Source organism: Alligator mississippiensis, chromosome 4, assembly GCF_030867095.1.
Source record: "Alligator mississippiensis isolate rAllMis1 chromosome 4, rAllMis1, whole genome shotgun sequence".
Taxonomy (NCBI): Eukaryota; Metazoa; Chordata; order Crocodylia; family Alligatoridae; genus Alligator; species Alligator mississippiensis.
This window is the reverse complement of record NC_081827.1, coordinates 152,913,756-152,940,451: the sequence shown is the minus strand read 5'-3', so window position 1 is coordinate 152,940,451 and position 26,696 is coordinate 152,913,756. Positions and strand designations below refer to the sequence as shown.

The following is a 26,696-nucleotide window of genomic DNA, read 5'->3' as shown; positions in this document are numbered from 1 at the left end:
CATTCGAGCGGTCGGAGAAGCGGCTGAGAAAGGGGATCTTGAAAAGCCCCAACAAGATGGCACCGAGCAGAGGGAAGACCGCGTGGAGAAGCCGGAAGTGAGGGATGGAGCTTCGGGAGAGCCCGCGAGGGTTCGGCTGGTAACTCCGCCCAGCGACGCAGCGTCGGTTCCGCCGACCACGCCCCTTTGCCGAGGGGAGGGGGAGTCAAGCGGAGGAGTGCATCCGCCCCTCCCGCCTGAGACAGCAACGACTCCCACTGTAGCAATGACTGCAGCTCCGGCAGAAACAGCAACAGCAACGACAACTCATGAAGAAATTGATCAGCCTGCAGTATCAAGCAGCCCAGTCATCGGTCCGCAGAATGCAGTTCAAGCTACCATCTATTACGCTCGTTCCAGAGCCGAACTGCAGAATTTGTGTAGGGAATCCAGGATACGATCCGACGAAACTCTGGCTGTGTGGTTGGGTCGTCTGGTTGTGGAACTTGGGTCCGACCTCCTGGACCAGGAAGCAGCAAGCTTCTTGGTGAGACAAGCTTCATGGAGTAGGGGACATGTCACTGACATCGACATGGTGGCGTTTAGCGTCCATTGGCCTATTCCAATTCCAGCGCTTGTGGCAGGAGTGATCGAACAGAAGGCCCACGTATGGCATGACGGCCGACCAGAGCACACCGGTGCAGAACAGCTTGTACTGGCTATTATTGGAGTTTCATACTGCGCCTGGAACCCAAGAGAATGCACGTTGGGACTAACACCGCTCCAACGAATGCGACCGTGGCCTCATCGTCACCTGCGAGACCCTGGAACTGTTCCAGTGACCCTCGACAGCATAGATAGTTGTCTTAAAGTTTACGGGCAAAGAAACATCGTGGTTCTGCGAATTGTGCTGAACCCACTGGTCGATCATCCTGTGAGTAGTCTCCTTCATCAGTTGTCAAGACTGCGCGTCCTAATGGAGCCAAGACTATCCAGTGATCGGGAGTGTCAACACCCGACTGAGGCTCAGAACACGAAACACCGCGAATCCGAGTGTCCAGTATTACGCCAGAGAACACAGGAGGAGAGATATATGTTTGGATACCTCCTGCAGCGTTCTGGACTTAATAAGAGACAGCTTCGGATTTTAGGAGACACGGGACAATGGCAGCTAGCCTACGAGTTAGGTTTTCATTATCTAGAAGAAGGCGACAATGACTCATCGACGATTTCGTCGAGTTGCTGAGACGGAAAAGAAAGAGATCTGTCCAGTATAAAATCGTGTTTATGTATTTGTATTTAATAGTACTGATATTGAATAACCATTTTAAGAGAGTTCTTTTACAGATCTGGGATTCGGAGTGCATGGTGGAGAGAGGCCCCGAAAGGGACAACATCACCAAGAGGAACGAAGGCCTGATGCGCGATTCCACCATGATGCCCACCGAAGTCATGATCGTTCAGTTTTTTGTTATGAATGTGATTTTATGTATATGTGTGTGTGCCGGCTATTATTTGATTCGATCCCTTGAGGACGAACTTTTATTGTTGACTGATTTTGTTTTTGCTCGTTTAGTTTCGCGAACCATTGACAGAGCTATGAATAACCCGGATGATAGGTTTGAAGTATAATTCTATTGTGCCTTCAGCAAGGGGGGATGTCATGACCCAAAGGTCTGATTTTTTTTTGTGTGCTTCGGCACTAAGAATTATCCCCGTGGGTTTGCAACTTCATTGCACGGAGGGGTTTCTGCTGTGCAGAGAACCCACGTGCAAAGGAGTGTTCCCGCCACTTTGCAGCAATCTTTGCAGGGTGCATTTCCCTTTGCAGCACAGAAATGCACGGTGCAAAGGTTTCCCGCTCGTCGTATGCAAATTCGTGCCCCGCAATTGGCTAGTTCTAAATTATTCACACGTGGCGGCTAGCGATTGGCCTGCTAGCCGTATAAGAGGCTTGAGCAGTTTCTGCCCAAGCCGAAGAGGACTCTGCATCCATCTCGTGGGGACTCTGGGTGTGCGCGGCAGGGTATTAGAAACCCTGTGTGTCGCTCAGAGGAGTTTGGCGGCCTGATCCACCGCCCACCTCTTCCCGTCTTCGAAAGGAGCCTACTATAAGACGTAACGACGAGTTTAATGCGCGCTTGTCCTGGACATCCAGAGTTTGTCTGCATGGAGCCTAGCAAGCTCCACGTGATTGTTTGTGTTCTGTCTGTGTGGAGCCTTGCAACCTCCACGTGTGTTCGTGTTTTTGTTGTAACCGCACCTCAAGCAAGTTCTCAGCCTACACCACGACCATCTCGGTGTAAGTAAAATAATCTTAAAATCAACCGTTATGTGTCTGTGCCTAGTTCTAGCTCGGCGCCTGCCCTCTCCGATCCGGCCTGCCCGGGCTGCTGGCCACAGCCCGCGTGCAGAGCGACAAAAGCGACCCGGGGTCAGACCCGGCGCGCACACCTAGAAATAGATTTCTTGTTGATATGCTACAGAATTGTTCCATGTATGGAGGTCAGATTGACTGAGCTGTAATTCCTCCTTTTTTTCCTTAAAAATGAGCATTATACATGATCTCCTGAGGTCCCTTCCAGCCCTACCTTTCTGTGATTTTACGATTTTATGATTTTTCCCTTTTCCAGTCATCAGGGACCCCACATGATCTCTATGAGTTGTCAAAGAGAATACCCAATGACTTGGTAATTACTTCAGCCAATTCCTTGAGTATTCTAAGACTTATCTTTGCCGGCCCTACTGATTTCTTGAAAACAACCAGCTTATCCAATTAATTTCTGACTTTCCCTACTCTATACTGAATATCACCTCCCCCATTTTTGCTGCTAACTTTACTTTTAATCTTAGAACTGAACTTTTTTACCAAGATGGAAGTAAAAAAGGCATTAAATATTTCACACCTGCACAGCATCCATTATTCAATTATCCTCATTCAATAAAGGACCTACACTTTCCTTCCAATACACTTAGAGAATGTACTTTTACTTTTTCTTTTTTTTTTCTTTTCTTTTTCTTTTTTTTTTTGCTTTGTTTTGTTTTGCCTTTTTCTCCCCTTGTTAGCTGTATCACAGTGGCTACTCTGATCAGGTATGGGATCTTGCCCCTCACACAGATCCACTCTGCCTGTCAAAGCCGCTTCTAATAGTCATTTGCAGGGATCCGGGTTTTCTGTTTACTGCAGAAAAATACAGATTTTCTCCTTTAAAGGAGCACAATCTGGGAAACCGCAGGTTATCCCTTTCAGGCTGCCTGAGTTCCAGCTTGCGAAGGGCTGCTTGGGGCTGGAGGAGTGGGATACAGAGGATGCCACGTGCATGTGCACACACGCACACATTCACATGGCAGCCAGGTAGCATGGTAGACAGCAGCTCCCACAGCTTCCTTCAGGTAAGTCTATGGGGGCAGGGGCACAGGCCAGGAGGGGTGGAGGGGGGCATGTTCCCCCCCCCCATTTTTGTACACACAACGGGGTGTGGGGGTGCAGCCAGGCCAAACCAGCTCTGGGCAGGAGCCGCCTTTGCAACCCAACAGGCAGGACCTGGCACAACAGGGGGGCTGCCAAGGTGACGTGCCCCCTCCATGCTGCCACTGCTGCCACAACTCACCTTGGCAGCCATGGTGGTGCAGTGCTCCTTCCCACACTGGGTCCCACCTGCTGGGCCACAGTGGTGGCTCCTGCCCAGACCTGGTCCAGCCTGGCTACAGCCCTGTGCCCTGCTGTAGGTGCAGAAATCTTAGAGGGGCATATGTCCCCCCAGCTCCTCAACACATTGCCTGTACCCCCCTGTATCTCCCATGTGTCACCTGTGCCCCCGACCCCATTCCCCGCACACCCACTTCTTTCCTCACACATTGGGAGGCTGGGAGCAGGGGACAGTGGGTCAGGGCTGGGGGGGCTGTGGGCCAGGAGTGAGGGGCACTTGGAGGGCCAGGGGGCCGTAGATCAGGAGTGAGGGGCAGGGCACTGGCATATCAGGGCTGCTCAGTACCAAAAAACGGCGGGGGGGGAGAGACAGGTGCAGCTGGACCTGCATCCTGGTGATCTGAAAGGGCAGAGGGGGCTCTTGACTTTCCATGATAAAAAAAACAAAATCAAACACCAAAATATACAGGTATTTAGAATGTATTTAATTATAATGATTAAGGCGCTGGTAGGCTTCCAAATTCCTTTAAAATTGTAAATATATCAATAAGACATTGTGTTCAACTGATACCTGCATATATGTTGGCATTTCATTTTAATCACAGAAAAACATGGGTTATGGGGGTTTTTAATCAGAGATTCTGAGGAGTTTTTTTAAATCAGAGAATTTGGGATTTTTAAACGGAGAAAACCAGGATCCTTGGTCATTGGTCACTCCCCTCACTAAGGGAGACAGACAGCACTGGGTGTTGAGCTAGGAGACTCAGGTTCCACTCGGTGATCCCCGAGACCAATAAAGAAACCTAATGCTCAGGAAAAGTTGGTTCCATCTGTGTGCATTTAACATGCATGTTTCTGAGGAGAAAGAGACTGAAATAATAACATGTGGCACGACTGATGCAGGGGAATGATCCTACTCCACTGCCATCAAATGTGAAAACTAAATTACCTATAGAGGTGCAAGCTCTGGCCCTGAAGAATGCCACTGTCTTGGAATTTACCACTGATTGGGAGCATCCCTGGATGGTCGCCACAGAAACCCAGAAGCATGAATTTCCCCACTACATGGTACAGTGCACAGAATGTGAGTAGTGGCACGTGCTGCTGGGCTTATTCTATGATTGCATATACCATACTATAGTGTCATAAATTAAATAGTAGGCCCAGTTGCCAGACGGCATACAACAGTAGACAAAATAGAGATTAGCCATTATTCTGGTGACATGAATGTTTGGAATGATGCTTTATACTGTAACTCTATAGGAGATGCTGCCTGCATAGAAGATCAAAGATTTATCTTCCTTTAGCAGAACAACCTCCTTTCCAACAAACCAGGGCAAGGGTCCTCTCAGGCTGCACAGCAAACTCTTGATTAGTACTGTGAGCTTGGCCAATATAAATGTTTATCTCTAAATCTGTTATTTCATTTTGGGTGTGCTTGGTTGAGGCTGTTGCTCTTTCACTATGATGACAGGACTCGGCTACCTAGGACAGCTTGTCTTCACAAGGAATGAGGCAGTCGGGGTGGATCCAGAGGGGTGCAGCAGTGCAATCACACCCTCTTCTACCACTGCTGCTGCTGTCCCCAGATGACCCAGGCACAGGGGCAGCCCCACAACTGGTGGGGTTGCCCCCGTACCTGGGTCATTGTGGGACAGCAGCCACAAGCTAAAACTACGTAAGGTGCCAGGCTCAGCTGGGAACAGCTGCAGCGGTGCAGTTTTCTTCTTCCAGGGCTACCTGTCTGCCCACCTCCCCTCCTGACAGGTGTCCCCCTGTTGACCAGGACCAGGCACTGGAAGGAGAAGCATGTATGTTCCTGCCCTGCACTGCAGGAAGTGGCTGAACAAGGAACTGGGCTCAGCTTGAAGGGACTCCAGCCAATGCCTTGCCCCCATCCCCCTGCATTAGTCTGAGGGATGGTGTGCCCCATCCCTCTCCAGTAAATCGTGGATGAAGGGAAACATAGCAGGACAAAAAAAACGGAAGGGGAAAGACAGAAAATTGGTGATCCCTGCACCACTGCATGGACCAAGGCCAGTAGATGTGGGGCAAGCACTTGGACGTTACAGAGCACAGTAGAAATGGCAAAGTGGGGGAAAAAAATCTGCAAACCTGCCTGGTTCACAAGTTCTGCAAAAGATTTATCATGCATCTTTGGAATTGGATTAGGAATTGCAGCAACTGGGTGGCACAGAGTCCAGGTGTCCTGAAAGAGTGAGAAAGAGCCTGATAAACATCACATGGGTGCTTAAGAACATACAGTAACAATGCCTAATTAATAATGCATTGATCAAATACATACCTGCAACCTCAACCCATCAGCTTATCCCCAGGAAGCACAGAAATGGACAGAAGGGGATGGAGAACCTGATACCAAGCAGAACAAAGCAGCATGCAGAATGAGTAGGATGAGTATTCCGTGCATACCTATAATTAAATGTAATAATATCATACCCTGCCATTAGCAGCCAACCTCCATAGATGGTATTATGGCTCCAAAATACATTTTGCAACAGAGCAGTTGCTGGCATAGTTTCTGTATGACATAAACAAATCCTTTCCATCCAGTGAAAGCCCAGTGAGGATAAGGCACTTTAACTGTTTTTCTTGAAACACCCATTGTTTGCAGTAGTACAGGATGCTGAATTAATGCGACTGTGTCTTATCCAGAACAATGTCTGCTAAACAGGGGGCCTGGTTTTGAAATGATACAGTACCAAGTGCACCTGGACATGTACTAGACATACACATTTGTACACAGGTGCGCGTGTGCACACACACACACACAAGCACACAGCTGTTCCTTCATGACACAAGCGACAGAAACCAGACTACAAATGTTCTTACTAACTACTGATAGGGGCCAGAAGCAGAGCAGAGCTATCCTTGAGCAGCATCCCCCTGGCCTCTAGCCACTTGAGGATGCAAAATGCAGACCACAGTTGTGGAGTTTAGCCCTATATGTCAGCCTGGAGATGTGGGAGCCTGATGATTGGAGAGGCAACTGCCTACTGTCATGTAATGACTAGATATAGAGTATTGGTATTCTTTTCCTGGTTATGCAGGCTATCAAAACTTTTGACTACAAAACTATTTGTGTCAATGCAGCTCTAAATATACATGACATGTACTGTAAATAAGGATCTATGGATTACAAAACTCTAGAACTCTTGGTTCAGAGATGATACCTTTTAATAGACCAACTAAGAAATTGCAAAAAAAAAAATATTTGCAGGGTTAGTGAATAATGATGTGTTCGTGCATAAAAAGGTATCTTTCATATTTTGAAGGAAAATACGTTATTTGAAGGGTTTGCAAAAGAAAAATAAGGTGTGCTTCATTATGCCTGCCTATCATGTCTATATGACCCTGACTGTCTAACTATTTTGTATTTCCCCAAACTTTCCCCAGGCTAAAAATGGTAATTTTTAGCTAAAAAGCCCTCAAATACTGTACAACATATAATGCAGCTGGCTTGCCCACTGGTCCCTTTCATGCAGATACCCTTGCTCCCCAGCAAATGCCAACAGTGTTTCTTCCCATCTGGGTTCCTGCCCCTTTGGAGCTCTCAGGGAGAGGAGTCTTGTGTACACCCGATGCAAGAGTTTTTCTGCATTGGTAACCTCGGCTGGTGAGACAGATTGCCTCAGTGGAGGCAATTTCATGTTTATTAATCTATAAAGCTATTTTAAAGCTTTCATTTGGTGCTAGCTGCTTCCTGTCAAAATGCTGCCAAAGGCAAATCTAGTGAAAGTGTACTTCTGCAGTAGTGAATTGCAGCTGATGCTGACTTTACAGATCATAGTAAATTATTGTTTGTTAACCACGTAGGAAGCAGGCTCCCTGTGACAAAAAAATTGCAGATCCAGCAAAAGACAAAGACTAGTGACCATTTGACTGCTGAGTAGAAAAAAGGCAAAAGCATACAAATTCTTCTCAGATGAAAGCCTAGTTCTGCAGAGCCAAATAATTTTGCTGCTGGCCTCTGTAGGATTATGGTGGACATCAGTATTCCTTGAAATAAACTAATATTCCATCATGGTTTCTTGGAGAAACAATGTTTAAATCAGCATGCCACAGTCTTGTTCATTACTGGCTTTAACCAAACAAACTGCTCCACCAAATAAGAATGGCCCAGATAAATCAGCTGTAAGGAAAGGCTACTTTGGTGCTTCTAAACCAATGATGGGAGATACAAGGAAGGGTAGGACAGAAATAGATACTATGTTCATATACTCCCCCTCTAATGAATCCACTCCTGCCACTGTCAGAGACAGGAATGTGGGTCATTGGTCTGATCCAGTATGGTACTTATGTTCTTACTGGCTTTTGAGAGGTGTAAGGTCAGAAGGGATTGCAATGATTGAGGCAAATGTTCCTCTTATTATTCTAAGCTGCCCTGAGCCTTTGTTGGGAAGAGGCACAGAAACTGAATGAATGAATGTTTCTTCTCTACCGCAGGTGATCAAGAAACTTGAGATGCGGGGCTTATCAATTCATGATTCCCTTTACCAAATCAAGGAGGCTGAAGAAAAACTGAAGAGAAAGGAGGCTGTGTTCTGCAAGACAAAAGGCAACAAGATAAGTTGCAAAGACTTTTGAAAAGCGTCCCTGGATATGAAACAGTGTTAGCTGTGAAGTGTTACTTGGATGGTACTGCTCTAGAACTATCACCAGTTTGTGCTATTCCTGTTTTCAAGGTTTGCCCTAGTAACATCTGTGGACACTGAGGCTGGATCCAGACATGCAAGCACATGCAGTTTGTGGTGCTGCAAACCTCTTTGCAGCGCCACAAACCACACATGTTGCATGTTAAACTGTGTGCAGTGCTAGGGCAAATTTGCTACCAGAATTTCCCAACAGCAAAAAAAGTGGAAAAAAAAGCAGCGCAAAGCATGCCAAAATGCCATGTGCCAGGACAAACATGGAGACAGAGGAGCAGGCTGCCCCTACACTGAGGCACCCTACACCCCAGTCAGCTGTGGAACAGCTGGCTGGGTGTAGAGTGCCCCAATGCAGGGACTTTGCAGCGCACATAGACAGCCTTGGGTAGCCTTCTCCCCATCTCCACGTGCTGCTCCCCAGCTGGCTGGGGCACAGGGTGCTTCAGTAGGGCGGCCTGCCACCTAGTCCCAAGCTGAGGCACCCTGTGACCCCCTCCTATGTCCCCCACCCCAGCACATGGAACAGTGGGACAATGTGTCCGGCTGCAACTGCATGAGTAGGGGCATGCTCTGCAGCATAAAGTAGTGGCACAAATTTGTGCCACTACTATTTGTGCTGCTGCAAACACACACCCCTGCTTGTGTGGATGCGGCCTGAGAGATCTATCTTACCCTACATACTTATCTTGATTGAGAAGCATTGAAAAACTAGGAAGAATTACTAGTTATATATTGTGAATCAAATTATTGTACAACCAAGTAAAAGGACAAAAATATAGGCATAACCTAGGACGTATACAAAAGTGTTTTGACATTTTTACTAATTACATGAATGAATACTGATATGAACATTCTTACATTTATAAGGTTTTTTTTCATTTTCTGTAAGTTGTGAAGATAGCACAGTTATAAAGTGCATATTTCTAGTGTAGTGCGCAAGTTTGTTATTACCCTGAAATAGAATAGTTTTCTGATAGCATACTGTTAGGTTTACAATAATTTGGATTATTAAGAAGTATTAGCTTTATAGCTGAATACAAGGCATGACCTGTGGCCTAGCAATGCAGCTGACCACAAGGCAGAATGATAGCTAGGCCTTTGCTTGTGTCAAGTAATCATTTTAACTGCACCAAGCATTTTCTGAGTTAAAAAGTGAATCTGTGTCTGTGTGCTAAAAAAATCAGCTACAGCAAGAAGTAAGATAAGACAGAGAAACCATTGTTCTGGGTGTACACTGGTTGCGTCCTTGAAAAGTATCTTCTACTGTGTAAGGTTTTGCTAACGTATTATAATGTTACTGTTACTTAACTTTTAGCTTTTAAAAGTGCTAGTTCAGCTTAATAGAAATATGCTGTTACAAAATTTATAAAGCACCGCCCCAAATATTGCTTTTTGTTAACCATATAGTCTTGCTTTGTTGTAAGAAGTATAAAAGATCGCCTCACCCTTAAGGGGGGGCCATTTTGCCTTTTGCTGGTTTTATGGTCTTTGCTCGAGCAAATAAACAGCTGTCTTTCTTTACCCGCGTTGTCTGTCAATCAAATTACAGCTAGACAACGGACCTTAGGGAGGTTTCTCCCACCACTAGTAAGTGCATATCTTTATCTTACTATTTTTAGAGATAACATGCATCTTTTTAGATTTTGTTTGTTCTTCAGAATCCTATGCCTAGTAGTGAGCATGACCGCAGAAGAGGGGCTGGACTCCGGCTGCAGGAAACCTTTGTTTCCCTTCTTACCTGCCCTTTTAAGTCACATGCAAAAGAGGCTGTAATGTCATCTGGCCCTGAATAGCTCTGGGTACCTGGTGCATGGTGATTGAACCTTTGCAAGATGGCCCTGTTATTTCTTTAATGTAATGTATGTCAGCTCTTTGATATCCTGACCTATGGGAAAGACCCTTGTTTGATAGGCTTTTCCAAGGGCTTTGGAAGGGTAATCTCTCACGTAGGTCTTGCTAGTGCTTCTCAGATGTTCAGTGATTTCATAAATATAGTCACAACCACTGTACCCACAACTAATTTACTCCCCCGCTTCTCTTCAGAGCAGTGTAACTCAGTAGATAAAGCATGAAGGTAGACTTGGGAGAACTGGGTTCTATTCCTGCATCTGCCACTGGTCTAGTGACTTACCCACCTCTGCCACCCCTCAACCCCGCACGGGCTGATATGCCCTGGGCCTTGCACACCCCTAGGGACGGCTCTGACTATCCAGCTAGCACTCTCTGTGCTGTAGTCTCAGCAAGTTTTCCCTGTGTGAGATGGCTTTGTTATCAAGTCTTAGCAGCTCTGATGAATTTTAGTGGAAGAGTATGTTAATCAGCCAGCCCTCCCTGTCAACTTTGACTGAGAAGGCCAGAACCTTTTCTCTAAATGAGGGCTTTGTACTGGTGCCAATCATTGCAGTGTTTGAGTATCTCCTAGGTTAGTAGCTAGGCAGAGTGAGAGCTACAAGTAGACTTCATGGAAGTCACTGGATGCCTCCCAAAGGTTCTGTCAATCAGCCACAAGAGAAGTTTAATCATTATGGCTGTCATATGTTCTTGTGTCAGGTATGTGTTGGACCTGGTCATTAAATGATGTCCTTTTCTGGGGGTGGGGGAAATGCTGTAAGGCATAAATGTTTGTTATTAAAGAAAAGGAATAAGAAACATCATAAAACTTAATTGAGAATATGCTCACCCTCCAATAACAGCACAGAATTAATAGGAGGAACTTACAGCATATTTCTTGCAAAATGTGCAAACCAGTACTAAGCAAATACGCCCACTTCTCAACTTAACATCCTCTCTGAAAGCTGAATTAGGCAGACTGCTGGTTTTTGTCATGCTGGCTCCACCCTTGTCAGAGCAGAATGCAGTGATTCAATTATAAACGTCCTGTATTAGTGGGGAGGGTTTCTTTCTCTAATTACAGAGGGCACTTAAATATGGTGCTTTGAAGTTTTCTTATAAAGCATCTCAATGGGCTAGTCTTGTAATCTCCTGAGTGGGGAAACTGGGAAATGGAAATTAAATGTAATCTATGGCAGGCATAAAAATGAATAATTTATGAAGGCTTATAAAATATCTAATGTTCCACAAATAAAGATATTCACTTAATTCAAAAGGGCTCATGAACTCATCTGAAACCACAAGTAGTTCAATATTTTAGTAACAGTTACTGTCATTCCTGTTATGCAATTGCTATGGAACAGAAGTATGCACACATGAGGCAAGTTTAACAAGAGCCCACAGACAAGACAATAACTTTCAGTCCTGAAACTTTTTACAGGAAGCCTGTTTAGACTTTAAGCTCTTTCCAAGCTGCTCAGTAAAAGAAGGGCTATGTGCCCCTCAACTTTCAGACATGATGTTATGCCATGAATACAGGGTAGTATTCCTAGGCAGTGAATGCACTGCACTGTCCTTTGATATGATGGTGACGAGTGTCAGATAGCCAGAGTATGCCAGTAGCTATACATTGATGATTGACTAAGGGCACTGGTGTTCCTAATAATACAGAAAAATTTCTCATGCACTTGGCTGGTGGGACTTGCTAACAAGCTCAGGATGAAACCAATTGCTAGGTTTGGGGTTAAGAAGGAATTTTCCCCATGTTAGACTGGTAAGGACATCTGGAGTCATTTTGCTTTTTTCTTAGGCATGGAGTGTAGTCCACATCCTAATATCATTTTAGGATGTTTAACTTAACCGCTATCTTTTCAGTGGCCCATGGCTTTGCTGGTGCCCTCATTCCCCTACTCTATTCCTGTGACACAGTGGCTGAGATGAACCATTTTATCCCAGGATCGTCACATTTGTCCTGAGATAAACCATTTTCTCCCAGGACAAAGTGCAATCATTCAGACATCCATGTTCATTGTCCCAGGATAAATCCTACCTTTAAGGTCCATGGGATAAGATGCACTAACAATTTATCCCAGGACATCATTAAATGCAGCTGAATGGTTGTCCCAGGATTGCATCATTGACTCTGGCCACGTCCAGACGAGCAGAGATGTGCAGTATGTGGCATCACAGATCCCCTGGTTAAAAAAGCCCACACAGAAAAAAAGTCGGGCAGTGTGCATGGCGGCAGCACATGTTGCCCAACACTTGAGCCTGGCTGGCTCAGGAAGCCCCCAGGACCCCAGGTAAGGCTGCCGGGACCAGCATAGTTGCTAGCTCCAGCCTCCCCTACCCCGCCCAGAGCAACCTGCCACGTACCAGAGTGTGCATGGCATGGGTGCTCCCTGGGGACAAGTGGCATTAGGTGTGCCGCTGCTACTTATCACTGGGGAAACAAATGTCTGTGCTCTCTTGGACGCAGCCAGTGGCAGTAAAGCAGCAGTTCATTCAGCTGCTCAGTAAACCCAGATTAGAAAGGTGATGTGTGCATGCCAATCCCAGACACATGGAATACCTGACATATGGAAGATACCAAACTTTAGTCAATTTTTTAAATAAAATCTTCATACTTTTAGAAGGAGGAATCAAGTCTCACCACCTGAAACCTGAGACCCTGCTCCTGCTTTTGTTCGAGGTCATTTGCAGCATCACAGAGTCCAGACATACCTCACCACATAAGAAATTCCTGCCCAGAAGAGCATTCCACCTTTTTACTCTTTTGTGAAATACGAAACTGCTTCCAACTAAAAACCCAAACCTTGCTCTGGATCACTATCTGCCAGTTTTTTGTACTCTCCTCCCTGCTGTCTTCTCCCAGGCCTCTAGAATACCTTAAATGACTGCTGATCTGCACCCTCTCTCCCCAGGAGCTCCTCTCTCTGCAGAGCACAGGGCCAGAATACTTGTTTCAGCTCAGGAATGGACTTTATATCACTCTGGGCACCTCCCTTCCAGTCCCATGACTCTTCCATCTTACACAGGCGTTTCCTCTTAGCCCAAGTAAGCTGGAGTAGGGTAGGATCAGTGTGGCCACTTGGGGGCACCACAGCTACTCCAAGGCCCATCCTGTCACAAAAACAAACATAGGCCCAGCTTATCCCAAGACAAATGCTATGTCTGTTCATAGCCGTTGTGAGCTTGTCTTACCTTGCATTGCTTTTTGCTTTGGGGTTTATAAGAGGGACCAGAGTGGATGTTCTTGTGGGCATTTTTGGACTAATATTATTACACAGATGCCTGTGATCAAGATGGACTGGTTTCAGTGATCCAGGAGGCCCCTTCCAGTCCTGTGTATTTTGCGTGCAAAGATGACTAGAGCATAACAGTGCAGTTTGAGGTATAGGTACAGGTTGCTTAGAGAGTTCATTGCTACTAATGCTGCTGCTACTGCAGCGCTGGATGTGTCGGTGTGAATTCATCGAACATATCACACATATAAGCAATTCTCTTTCAGGCTGTGAACGCGGTGTAAGTTGCACCATCTGCAAACATCTGCAGACTCGTTTTCTTGCTGGCACTAAGCCTGTCTTAGCCATTAATTTAGACACTGGTTCTTGTACAAGTTCCAGTAAAAAGGCCTTAATTATAGTGGGATAAGAGGAATTCCTTTCTGTCCCAGTCATGCGTGACTGAATCATTCTGCCATATGACAGCGTGCTCTGCTTCCCGAGAAACCCGGCAAGATTTTGCTTCTTTTGATATCAGATGAGCTGCTCTTACTGGAGTTATTGATTCTTTTTCCATCTATAGCAGTGCACAAGGCCAGGCCATGAGTCATAAATCAATGCAGCAGGGACTGTAGCTGTGAGAATCAGTAATATAATTTATTATTAGGATGGCACAATACAAGTATAGGATTTTCCAGCAGAGTCCCAGGGGATTTTCCTTTTCCAGCTAAGCCTACAGAATTTTACATTGAAAATTTATGTAAATGTTCATAAACCACCTACCCACCCCACAAACCACCCTCAATCTCTGCCATTAACATCTGCAAGGTTTGGCTCAGGGAAGACGACGTCCAACAAAAAGCCTGGAACTGGCACCATGTCTAAAACCCTATGTATGCATGTACTGCCAATTGATTAACTATCATTCACAGATTCCTGCCAAGATCTATAGAACTCCTTACCAGTCATGGCCTTGGTACTGAGCAAGAAATAATTTATATTAGAAGAGTGCTAAAGGGTCAGAAATGTACCGTTTGGGATCAAAGCATCAGTAGCTCAGTCCAGATGGAGTCACAGTCCATTGGTATTTGCATTTCTGACTTGCTGGTTTCAGTCACAGCTTTGATGTTCATTAATTTATCGCCTTTGAACTATGATGAAGTCCTGCTGTGTATTTGTTTCATTAAGATGAGATTCTTCTGAAAGCTCCATAAACCTGTTTTGTGCCTTTGATTTACAGGTGCTATAATGCACTGGATATGATCCTTTGAATTCTAGACAGGCCTCCATATTGTTTTTTATTTATGGATCACTTTTGCAATTCTGTTCTCTTGTGAGACAGCCAGATGTCTACTATTACTACGTGTCACTCACTTCCAACACTTTATTTCAAATAAGACAAAAATTGCTGCTCTTCTCTCTGGGTCTGAGGTAAAGTTCACTAAAGTCAATGGAAATCTGCTGATGGACTTCACCAAGCTGTGGCCCACATCCCTGTCTTGCCTACCACTAGAAAAGCAATGACTTGCTGTTTTTCTGGAGTCAAAACTTTTCCTTCCATCCTAATGAAATGGCACTTCTTTCAAATGCTGCAAGATGCTGTGTCAGCTCTTAGATTTACCCCAAAAGCCTGGAAGGCAGCTTTCCCTTTCTTTCGAGAACCTCAGAGCACAACACTAGGGATACAAATTCTCTCAGAAGCTTTTGCATGTCCTGTTTTACAAAATAGCCTAGAATAAGAGTAGTTTCTAATAGGGGTGCACCGATAGAGATTTTTTGGGCCAATACCGATAGCCGATTCTTAAGGACGCATATTGGCCAATATCGATCCGATTTCCGATACCCAGCCTGGCAGCTTGAAGAGCACTGTCTGACTGGTAAGTCTGTTTTGCTGGAAGGGGAGGGGGAAGGGAAGGGGCATGGGTGGGAACAGATCGAGGCCCCCGTGGTGAGGGAGGGAATGGGGCTGGGGCAGACGCTGTTCAGTTGGGATGGGGCATGGTGCAGGACGGAGCCGCGGCTTGTCCAGGGTGCACAGGGAGAGGGAGGCAGCTCCTCCTGCTATGCACACCCTGGAAGGGCATAGGAGGTGTGTGCCCCTGGATCTGTGTGGGGCAGGAAGGGTTGGGGCCACGCCAGTCTCTTCCAGGTGGGGGAATGGGCCAGGCTCCACTTGAGGCAGGCGGTGGGGGAACTGGGAGGGAAGCTAACCCGGGGGGGGGTGCAGATCTGCAGCCACCCCAAAATTGTCCATAGCCCCCCCCAATCTCCCTCCCAGCGCTGTTGCTGCCTGCCCCGAGTGCAGCCTGGCCCAGCCCCGCATCAGGAAAAGCCTGGTGCAGCCCCGGCTCCAGCCTGCAGCGGCAGCCCACCCTGCACAGATCCAGGGGCACATGCCCCCATGCCCTCCCAGAGTGTGTGCAGTGGTGGGAGATGCCTCCCGCTCCCCACACCCCCTCCCTCCAATGAGCTACAGCTCTGTCCCACCCCCCACCCCGCCCTGACTGAGCAGTGCCTGCCCCAGCCCCAGCCCCACTCCCTCCCTCACTGCAGAGGCCTCAATCTGCACCCCCCACCCCCTCAGACCCTTCCTTCCCCCCTCCCCTTCTACCACAACAGATTTACTAGCTGGACACAGCTCTCCAAGCTTCCAGGCTGTGCTCCTCACCGCCAAGTGCTGCGCTGCAGTTGCACGGATGCACAGCGCATTTATCAGCCAGATTATTGGTCACATCAGGTAACAAAACAGCCAATTTCTGATAGAGTCAATTTTCTTTATATTGGTGCCGATCTGATATCCGACCTATGTACTGGTGCACCTCTAGTTTCTAATTAACTCTGGTATCCTCTAGTGTGTTTGAAGAAAGAAAGAATTTCCCTTGAAATAAAACTGTTTCAGCAAGACATACTTAACATGATTTAGAAACCCTACGAAGACCCTTCAGACTACAGTCATCCTTGCCTTCCCAAGCAGGCTTCTTTCTTTGATTGTTACAATGCACAAAAGATAAAAGGCTGGCTGAGCTCCAGGGTGTTTCATGAGGTGTCAAATGCTATGCAGTTTCTGGCATGCTCAGGTAGGGGCAATTGACTCTTAATTATGCCCTGAGAACTGCAATTACAGTTATTATTGGGAAATGCCTCAGCTGTGTCCTGGAGATGGGTGAGTGTCTGTATGCTTATCCAGGAGCCCTGCGACACTAAAGTGATCCACGTGGCAGAGCCATCAATTGAGTAATGATTTCAGATTCTATGTCTGTCCTGCAGTTCAACTAGCCTTGAAGCAGCATGCATCTGTATTCTCTTCCATGTAACTTGCATGGCAAATATTCCTGATGGCAGATACAGAACAGTCCACCCCTGGAACTGTCTCCATCTGAACACAGATGGTTAGAAGTTGTTTTATATCTTGGTGGAATATGATTTAAACTTTTCCTGGGGTCTCTGAGCTTTTTGGTTGATAGCCCTGTAACTAGTGGCCACATGTTCCACCAAGGTATAAAGCAACTTCTAACTACTTGTGTTCAGATGGAGACAGTTCCAGGGGTGGACTGTTCTGTATCTGCCATCAGGAATATTTGCCATGCAAGCTACATGGAGAGAATAAAGATGCATGCTGCTTCAAGGGGAGCTGAACTGCAGGACAGACATAGGATCTGAAAATTATCCAGGAGCACGTCTGCGAGGGGCAAACAGGGGAGCGTATGCTTAGGGGCAACCAACATGGGTTTATTCGAGGCAGGTCTTGTCAGACCAACCTGGTGGTCTTCTCTGACCAGGCCACAGAATTCTTGGATGCAGGTGTCACAATGGATGTAGTCTTTCTGGACTTTAGGAAGGCCTTCGACACTGTCTCTCACCCCGTTCTCATTAAAAAATTAGGAGATTCTGGTGTCGATGCCTACATAGTCAGATGGGTCGCCAGTTGGCTGGAGGGCTGCACCCAGGGAGTGGTGGTGGACAGGTCATTTTCGACCTGGAGGGATGTGGGCAGTGGGGTCCCCCAGGGCTTGGTCCTCGGGCCCGCACTGTTCACCATCTTCATCAGTGACTTGGACGAGGGGGTGAAAAGCACCTTGTTCAAATTCGCAGATGACACTAAGATGTGGGGAGAAGTGGGCACGCTAGAAGGGAGGGACAGGCTGCAATTGGATCTGGACAGGTTACAGGGGTGGGCGAATGAGAACAAGATGGGATTCAGTGCTGACAAGTTGCAAGGTATTGCACCTGGGGAGGAAGAACCAGCAGCATACCTACAGGCTGGGGAACTCCCTTCTCGTCAGTGCAGAGGCAGAAAAGGATCTTGGAGTCATTATAGGCTCCAAGATGAACGTGGGCCGCCAATGTAGGGACGCAGTCAGGAGGGCTAACTGCACTTTGTCATACATCCATAGATCCATCACGAGCAAGTCCAAGGAGGTGATCCTTCCCTTCTATATGACATTGGTTAGGCTGCGGTTGGAGTGCTGCATCCAGTTCTGGGCACCGCACTTCAGGAGGGATGTGGACAGCATGGAGAGGGTCCAGAGGATGGCCACTCGCATGATCAGGGGGCAGCAGGGCAGGCCCTACGAGGAGAGGCTACGGGACCTGAACCTGTTCAGCCTCCACAAGAGAAGGCTGAGGGGGGATCTGGTGGCCATCTATAAACTGGCCAAGGGGGACCAGCAGGCAATGGGAGAGTCCCTGTTCCCCCGAGCACTACCAGGAGTAACAAGGAATAATGGCCATAAGTTGACGGAGAGTAGTTTCAGGCTAGATATCAGGAGGCACTACTTCGCAGTCAGGGCGGCTAGGATCTGGAACCAACTTCCAAGAGAAGTGGTGCTCGCTCCTACCCTGAGGGTCTTTAAAAGGAGGCTAGATAGACACTTTGCCAGGGTCATTTGACCCCAGCATTCTTTCCTGCCATGGCAGGGGGTTGGACTTGATGATCTGCTCAGGTCCCTTCTGACCCTACCTACTATGAAACTATGAAATTATATTCTCACTGGCCATATAGATGTGAAGTTTTTACAATTTCTTGGTTCTCAGGAAACAGGTACCAACATTACTTTGTTTTAAGAAAAAACTTTTTCTCTTTGTAAGAGGCTCTGTCTTATTATGCATTTCTAATGCAGCAGTCACTCTGCTAGTTAAACAACAGTGACTTTTCATAGCAGTATCTGCCATGTTAGACAACATGCCCTGTGCTGTTTATGCTGCATGGCTGTAGAAGGGAAAGATTTTTGACCTCTCTATTCCTGTGGCAAGAGGACAGTTCTTGCATCAGGTGACGCTAGCAAGATGATCTCTCACAGCATACAGTGCTGCAGTGCTTGAATGCCTGTGGAGACGAGGCAAGGTGTGAAGGGAGCCTCCTGGCTCAACCATTGCAGAACACCAGAACAAGGACTTGTATTTGTAACCCTATTTGCTGTCACACTGCAGCAGCAGCCATGATTTTTGTTGCTTTCTAATTGCTTTTAGTTCTCATTTTCCACTTTGCAAGGGAGAGACTTAAGGAAAACCCCATATGACTGGGATGCTCCTGGAACTTGGCAGGATACAGTATGTTACTCGCACTAAAGTAGTAATGACAAATTTAGGGAAGCCCCGCATGGTTCTGGCCCCCTTAGCCAACAAAGAACCATTCTCATAGGGTTTCATCCTAGCCTCGATTTAAATCTCCCAGGCCAAAGTTCTGCTACTGCTCCTTTTGGGAAGAAGATGCCCCAGGCATGGCATTTTCCAGGTCTTTCCTGACATTCTCCTTTTCTCACATCCATCTCATGACTTGAAGTGACACCATTTTGAATAACCCTAAACAATTCCTCTCCTTTCTTGGGATTTGTCCTTTCAAAGTTTTAGGGCAGTGGTGCTCAATTTTTTGACCTCACGAGCCAGATGAGTGGCATGAGGTTGGTTCACAGACTGTCTGCAGGGTCACTACCCAGATCAGGCCCCGTGCACACAATCTGGCTTCATACACTTAGTTCCAGCCTCATTCCGCCCAGACCAGGTTTTTGTGCTTCCCAGATCAAGCCATGCACTTCCAGGATCTAACCTTATGCTGCAGATCAGGCCCTGCACTACCCAAATTAGGGCCTGAGTGCCCAGATCAGGTCTCATGCCACCCAGATCTGGCCCTGTCCTGCCTAGATCTGGTCCTGTATGCCCAGATCCCACCTTGCACCACTTGTCTTAGATCCTGCCTCATGTATCCCTAATCCCACCTTCCACTGCTTTGATCCCACCTTGCCCCATCCCACCTCACCCTGCCCCATCTGCTCTATCTAGCACACGGGGCCATGCTTTCTGGCCCACAGGGCTCCCCACAGGTCCCAAAACGTGGCAACGGGGGTGGCAATTAATGCTTGCCACTGCTCCCCTGCTGCCAAATTTTCAGACACATGGGGAGCACAGCAGACTGGATGACATTCTCTGCAGGCCACATCTGGCCTGAGGGCTTAAGGTTAAGCACCCTTGTTATAGAGCAGTGATTCTCAGCCAGTGTATTGTGGCACACTGAGATGTCATGCAATCCATTCAAGGGTGCCTTGCAATATTAGCACTGTGAGGTATGCGAACACCTACACAGGATTCACAAAACAAACCCAGAGATGTTGCACAGTGTCAAAAACATCCTGCCCTGTTGTGGTCTTCTTGAGTTCATTGCAAAGAAGAATTACTATTTTTCTGTAGTCGAAAAATGAGTGAAAGCAAAGAGCTGGCATTTTCCAAGGGTTCCTTGAGTCTAAAAAGGTTGAGAACTACTATTTTAGAGTATAATGATGTTCCAGACCACACTGCCTTCTTAGCTGTGATTAAGCCAATAATTCAGATTTAGTGTAGTATTTTCAAGAGTGCCTAGTGACTAGAGGCATAGGTGCCCTTGACTTTCACTGGAATTTGTCTTTCTAAATCTCTTAGTTAGCACTTTTTGAAAATTTGACTCACAATTTTTCCTTGTAAATGAATGGCTCCTTCCCAAAGGTCCTCCTGCAAGTCTATGCCTTTCTCATTGCTGAAAAATCAGCATCAGACTTTTCTTGCTACAAGAATTTAGTTGCCTTCTTGGAGATGCAATAAACAAGAGCATATGTTTGAAAACAGCTTCTCATGCAGGAGATACAAGGAGATCTGCTAAGGGAGCATCATTACTTCAGGCCAACCCACAGCAGCCATCCAGATTGTTATTATTCTGCAGCTGCAAAATGTGCTAACAGAGATTTGGGCTATATGCAAAAGCTGCTATAAAAGCCAACACACAACTGGAATCTCATCACCAAAAGCAAAGCTCCCTCTGGGGCTTCTTTAAAGCCAATTTCATTTCATCTCTTCCCACATACAAAGTAATCTTTGTTTTCTTTATTAAGTATGTCTTTTGTTAAATGAAATCTTCTGCCAACAGGCACACCTACACAAGAGGTTTTATTCAGCATAAGATCCAGAAAAGTTGTCAATCCACCTGGGATAGCATCTCTCTGCAGCTGAATGGATCCCTTGGGTTCACAGTACATATATGCACCTAAATGACTTACACACGCATGTAAGTAGCATTTTTGGCATTTACACACAATTTGCAATTCTATTACCTGTGCACTATGAACACAAAGTGTCCACATAGCTATTGACTATGCTTAGTAGGCTATGCAATGGCTGGGTAGGTAGGCAACTGTGTATGCTCGTATACTGGGCATGCTTTTTTTTTTCCTTGTAAAAATATGTGTGTGTGTATGTGTATGTGTGTATGTATATAGTCTCTACACTCCGAGTATCACTCCACAAAGAAAACCTTCACCCGTTACAAAAACCACACCCGCGAACCCGTACAAAGGCCCGCTGGCCACTCAAACCCGTTACAATATCTGCATTGCGTGCTACACACACAAGCAACTCCTGATCCCTCAGACCAACCAACCCTACCCTTCCATCCCCACCCCGCTTCTGGGGTCAAATACTCAGTTCACCTGTCCTCTATATCGCTCCAGCTCCTGCTGCTGCTGTCACTGTCACTATCCTCAGTTCCACTTGTATCTTCCTCACTGTCACTGCCCCCTTCTCTGCTCAGGGGGGAGTTGGAAGGTCCTGTGCCACATGTCTCTGTGCCAGGTGGCTTTGGCCACATCCTCTCCATCCTCCACTACCGATTTTTGGTAGTAGGTCTGGAGTTTGCTCAATGCCATTTCCACAGCCTACTACCTCTATGTCTGTGTGGCTGTACAACAGGAGGTTCCTGGCCTTCCACAAGGTGCTCCTGACACAGGACGCAAACTGGTCAAACCAGGGCAACAGGTTCCCCTGGTGTTTGGTGCCATGCCCGTACAGCACCGCTTCTTCGGTCAGCCGGTTGACACCAGTCATCGCTTCGCAGAGCTGCTTCACCCTTTTCCATGGCATGCATTAGTCATGAAATTGTAGCCTGACAAAATTTCATGGTTGAGGGTGTTAGACACCAGATGATGGGGAGGGTGGCAGTCCTCCCTTGTTTAAGTGCTAATAATTGAGTGAGTAGGGCATTTCCCCAAGGAGCAGGATGTCTGAGTTCTAAATATCCTCTCACCCAGAAATGATTTAAACCTGTCTGTCTGAATAGCCATCATTCCACAAGTCCGGCATTACCCATACTCCTTTCCAGTGATCCATTTGAAGCTGGTCCACTGGGCAGCTAAGAGAAGAAGATATAGGGGGCCAGGAGGAAGGCAAGAAGCAAGAGGATGTGTGGCTAGAAGGAATTAGGCTATGGATTCTAGCCTGGAGCCTTGGTCCCACTGGGTTAGAGACTTCCTAGTGCTCTCTATCCAAGGACTATTCAGTACAAATTGAAATGGAGCATGTTCAAAAGAATGCCTGACCTGTGAAGCTTAAAGTTCTGTAGAAGAGATATGGGTTCAAATTCTCCCTGGGTGAGGGCCAGGTCTAGACTCTACAGCCCAATTATCTTATTTTCTGGATAACCACCCACCCCTCAGCTACTATGGGTGAAAAAAGAGAGGGTGCTTCTCTTTTCTGGGACTTACGCCTAGTGTGTACTTATGTACCTGCCCTTAGGCTGCACATGCCCAGTAGTCATGTGGAGGCTTATGCATCCACAGTGAGGGATAATAGAATCACAAATTGTACGTGCTGGAAGTATGCTGTTGGAAAATGACATTTTAGAGCATAAAAGGTAGCAAGATTTCACCCTTCCTGTATGTGAACAATCCAGGGAATAATGTACTAGGGGAACGTAGCTAACCAGCGTCACAAGCTGGCAGAAGGGCAGCAGTAGAGCAGAGTGCAGACTCCAGTGATTCACATGGTGCTGGGACAGTGCTTGAACCCCTGAAAGTTGTCATTATTATTATTATTTGGTTATTTTAGCAACCAAAGGCCACAATCAATATTCACTTGTACTTAGCTCTGTATAATCCCATGTCAAGGCATGCAAGCTTAGCCACTGAGAAACAAGGGTGATGGTGATAGCTCATTTACATAGCCAACCTCTCTGTTCACACAATAGGGAAATGCTGAAGTGGCTTGGGAGCCTGGGGCTCCCAGTCTTTGCCAAAATGCCTCCTTAGCAACCTGATTTAACATTTTAATTCATAGGGTGAATCTACACCTGGGAGCAGATTTGCTGCTCTTAGCAGCAGACTGCTCCAGCTCCCTGCGGCCCGGCAACTAGCCCTTGCAGCAGCCACCCTGGCCCCAGGTCCCATGCACCACCCTGGCTGGGCACTGTCTCCAACTCCACCCCCTTCCCCACTCCCACCTTCACTGTGGGGGCCTCAATCTGCACCCCCATGCTCCTTCCTTTCCCTATGCCCCTTCCCCTCCACAGACTTACCTGTAGAGAGCTGCTCTCCACACTTCCCTGCTGCATTCCTGTAAACCGGTTATTGAATCGGTAGTTAATAATCGGCTATCAGTATCACCCTAGAAAATCTTTATTGGCACACTCCTAGCTACCCCAATAATATCAAGTCATGGCAGGAAAGTAAGTTAATGGACAGTACAGTGACAACCCTGTGGGGAAGACCAGGTTGGTGATTCGTAAAGATCCAGTGCTACAGGGGGATATTCAAAGGCACAGTTTGCAGCTAATGGAAGCTGGGCATATGACTTTTAATGAAACGGGTGCTTTTTACCTGTGGACAGTACAGTGCAACTGGGAGGGAGTGACTGAGCCTGATCTGACATTCACAGATTTGCGTGTGTAACTAAGATGTGCAGCCATTTCCCAGGAGCTCAACCAACATGAGAATTTTCTGCACAAAATTATTTCTTCTAATGCTCATAGTAAAAAAAAGCCAGCAGGGAAACAGAGCAAGATTTAAAGACAGACAGAGAAATAGAAATCACTGAGCAACCATTACATGCTGAAGTCAGAACCCAGCATGCTATAAACAGAAAGTCAGCCAGAGAAGTTCCTAGTCTCTGATTTGAGTTCTGATTCCCAGCTCAGAAATGTTTTGCATACTAGTATAATGAAGGCAGGAATGAGACTCTCATACCTCTGATTTGGCTGTAAGGAGACGATGCTCTCCTTCGACAATGGTTCACTTCAGCTCTCCCAATAGTACTTCTGCAGGGCAGCCCTCCTGGAGTGGCAAGTAGTGCACAAGTTTGTTGTCCCTACCAGAGCACTAAGCAAAGAAGGATTTCTAGAAGGTATTAAATGTAAGAATTTGTCATTCAGAATTAAACCTTTCATGGGACAGGATGTGCTAATAGAGCTCTTTCATCCTCATTGGGAGCCACAGGAAATGACAGACCTCTGTAATCTTCAGATTAGCACACACCTGTCAAACAACAGTGATCTGCCAAGAATCCTGCTGGGGTTCACACAGGAGCAGGCCAGAAATTACAGAGCCCTTCTCAACAGAGCCTGTCTAATTAGCAATAGTCACACTGAGCACACCATATTTTTTTGAGAGGGGACACTGTCATTTCATGCCCCAGAGACACATTATTTAAATGCCAAAACCTCGAGCAGTATAACATTATGGCTCACATTTGACTGACATGGCAGGAAATCCAGGAGTAATCTGAAGTCTTTGCTGCAGCTGTGAGTCCACTCTGTTAATGGGAGGCCTGAACTGGATTGCTAGAAATGCCTTAAGGCTATCAAGCCATCTCCTAGGATCACAGGTCCATACCCATGTTGTATTTCGTTCCACAGCAATGAAATGAGGTACCTGTGCCCCTGCAAAGACCTCTCCCCACAGCATGTCTTATCAGCATCAGTTAATTCTCTGAGACTCAGATTTATGTTACTGTAGTTCTTGGAGTGCCTAGACTAGTAGTTCTCAACCTTTTTTGTACCAGGACCCATTTGTAAACACTGATGGCCAGTCCCGACCAGTAAATAGTTTCAGTAGAAAACAGCCCCCTGGCCCTGCCAGTGCCCCTCACTCCCAACCCACAGGCCCCCATCTCACCAGCCTGGCTGGTGCCCTTCGCTCCCAACCCATTGTCCCCTGTCCCCACACCTCAGTCCCCCAGTGTGTAGGTCAGGGTGTAGGTGTGTGGGGAGTGGGGGTATATGTTGGGGGTCCGTGCTGCTTTCACCTTCTTGTGCCGCCAGCCATTCACATGCTAGGTCATGACTCAACCACACTGCCAAGGTCACTGCTGCTGCTCCCCTCGGGCTGCCTGCCACCCCACCTCCCCTTGGGGTAGAGTCACGGCCTGAGGGAAGCAGCAGAGGCAGCTCAGCTATGGTGGTGGCTAGAGCCACAGCCCGCTGTGCAAGCAACTGGTGGCAAGATGAGGTGAGAGCAGCGTGGCCTCCCCTGTCTATTACTCCTCACACTGCTGGCAGTGCGGCTGGTGAGGGGGTACCAGCAGCAGTGGTGGCAGCAACGAGTCTCGCACGCCCATGCCAGGTCCTGCCTGCTGGGCCATGAAGGCAGCTCCTGTCTATGCCAGTCCAGCCAGACTGCACCCCTGTGCTACTGCCAGCGCACAAATCTGAGGGGGCAAGTGCCCCCATGTCCCCTTGATGCGTCACCTGTGCCCCACCACTCACCCAACATGTCATCTATGCTCCCTCCCCTCACCCCATAAGACTTATCTGCAGGGAGCTGTGGGTCCTGCTCTCCATAGTGCCTGGCTGCCACATGCTTGATCACCCTCCTCCTGCTCCCCCCGCTCCAAGCAGCCCCTTGCAGGCTAGAACTCTGCCAGCCTGCAAGCAGAAACCTGCTGTTTCCCCCTGTGATTTTCTCCTTTAAAGCAGAAAATTCACGTTTTTCCACAGCAAACGTTAAATGTAGATCCGTTTATTAGAATGCAGAGCTAACATATAACGAAGCACAAGCAACATTTATTTTTTTTAAAATGTATGTAAAATATGATCCATTTTTTATGTTTGTTCATGACCCTTTCATATATTTTTTGCAACCCACTTTTGGGTCATGACCCATGGGTTGAGAAACACTGGCCTAGACTATTTCAAGGCCTCACTGTATTGGGTGTTGTGCAGGCACATGAAATAGACTGAGCTCCAAAGAGCTCCCAGTCCAAATGTGTAACTCAAAGGGAGACTCCAGCAAGCTATATGGGAAGGGAAGTTATATGGCTGAAGAGTGGTTACCACTGGTATTCTTCAGGGAGCCATCTTAGGACCTATCCCATTTTCACATGTTTATCAATGAGCTTTATACTAGGAGCAGATGTGTCCCTTTGTTGGGTATAGAAGTAACTCTCTTGCAGTATGGAAGAAAATTGGTACTCCCATGTTTTAGGGCATTTGCTAGTCACCAGTAGGGGCCAGGAAGGAATTCCACTTGTGAATGCTACTGGTTTCAGGGGTGGAGAAGCAAAAATGTTCACCATCTGAGCCTTTTGGGGTATGGACAGACATAACATTTGTGGCGCTTGAAATGCATTTGAAGCAATTCAAAGGATAAATCATATGTGCTCCAAAATGTCCATGAAGTAAACTGGTACTATGTAGAACAGGGGTGGGCAATTATTTCAGCTGGAGGGCCGCTTAACAACTTGTGGTGAGTTGTCAAGGGCCACAAGGGTAGCCTCGCCCTTTGACAGGTGCCCCACCCCCTGAACACCATCTTGGGACCAGAAGTCCTACCCACCTAACTCCTGACCTTTGCCATCAGAAGTTATTACCGCCACCGTCATTTCCTCCCCCTGACCCCCCACCCCCATTTTAGAACCAGAAAAGACCATATCATATACTAAAATCAAACGGCTACTATAACATATTTTATTGCAAAATATGTTTTGTCCTGATTTACATGTGTTTACATAGCATACATAGAGGTGATTGTATGATAGATCAAAATAAAGGCCTACTCTTGTATATTGTGTGTGGAGGGTGTGGGTGGGATGCACATGTGAGGCGGGGGATTTATGGAG

At 46.9% G+C, this 26,696-nt stretch overlaps 2 long non-coding RNA genes across 3 annotated transcripts in view; one reads left to right on the top strand and one right to left on the bottom strand.

Annotated features, from left to right (window-relative positions):
- Positions 1-4,092: 4,092 nt before the first annotated feature.
- Positions 4,093-6,198, bottom strand: LOC132249879 (uncharacterized). Its single transcript, XR_009461359.1, has 2 exons — positions 5,934-6,198; positions 4,093-5,837 (listed from the first exon to the last, which is right to left on the bottom strand). It is a non-coding gene; the product is annotated as an uncharacterized LOC132249879 (long non-coding RNA).
- A 1,743-nt stretch (positions 6,199-7,941) lies between these two features.
- LOC109286377 (uncharacterized) overlaps positions 7,942-26,696 on the top strand; it is a 77,067-nt gene continuing 58,312 nt past the window's right edge. The window contains exons 1-2 of one of the 2 annotated variants that reach the window (XR_002094386.2): positions 7,942-9,882; positions 20,743-20,880. This is a non-coding gene — a long non-coding RNA (uncharacterized LOC109286377). The remainder of the gene's footprint in view (positions 9,883-20,742; positions 20,881-26,696) is intronic. The other variant, XR_009461959.1, reaches the window with a different exon arrangement.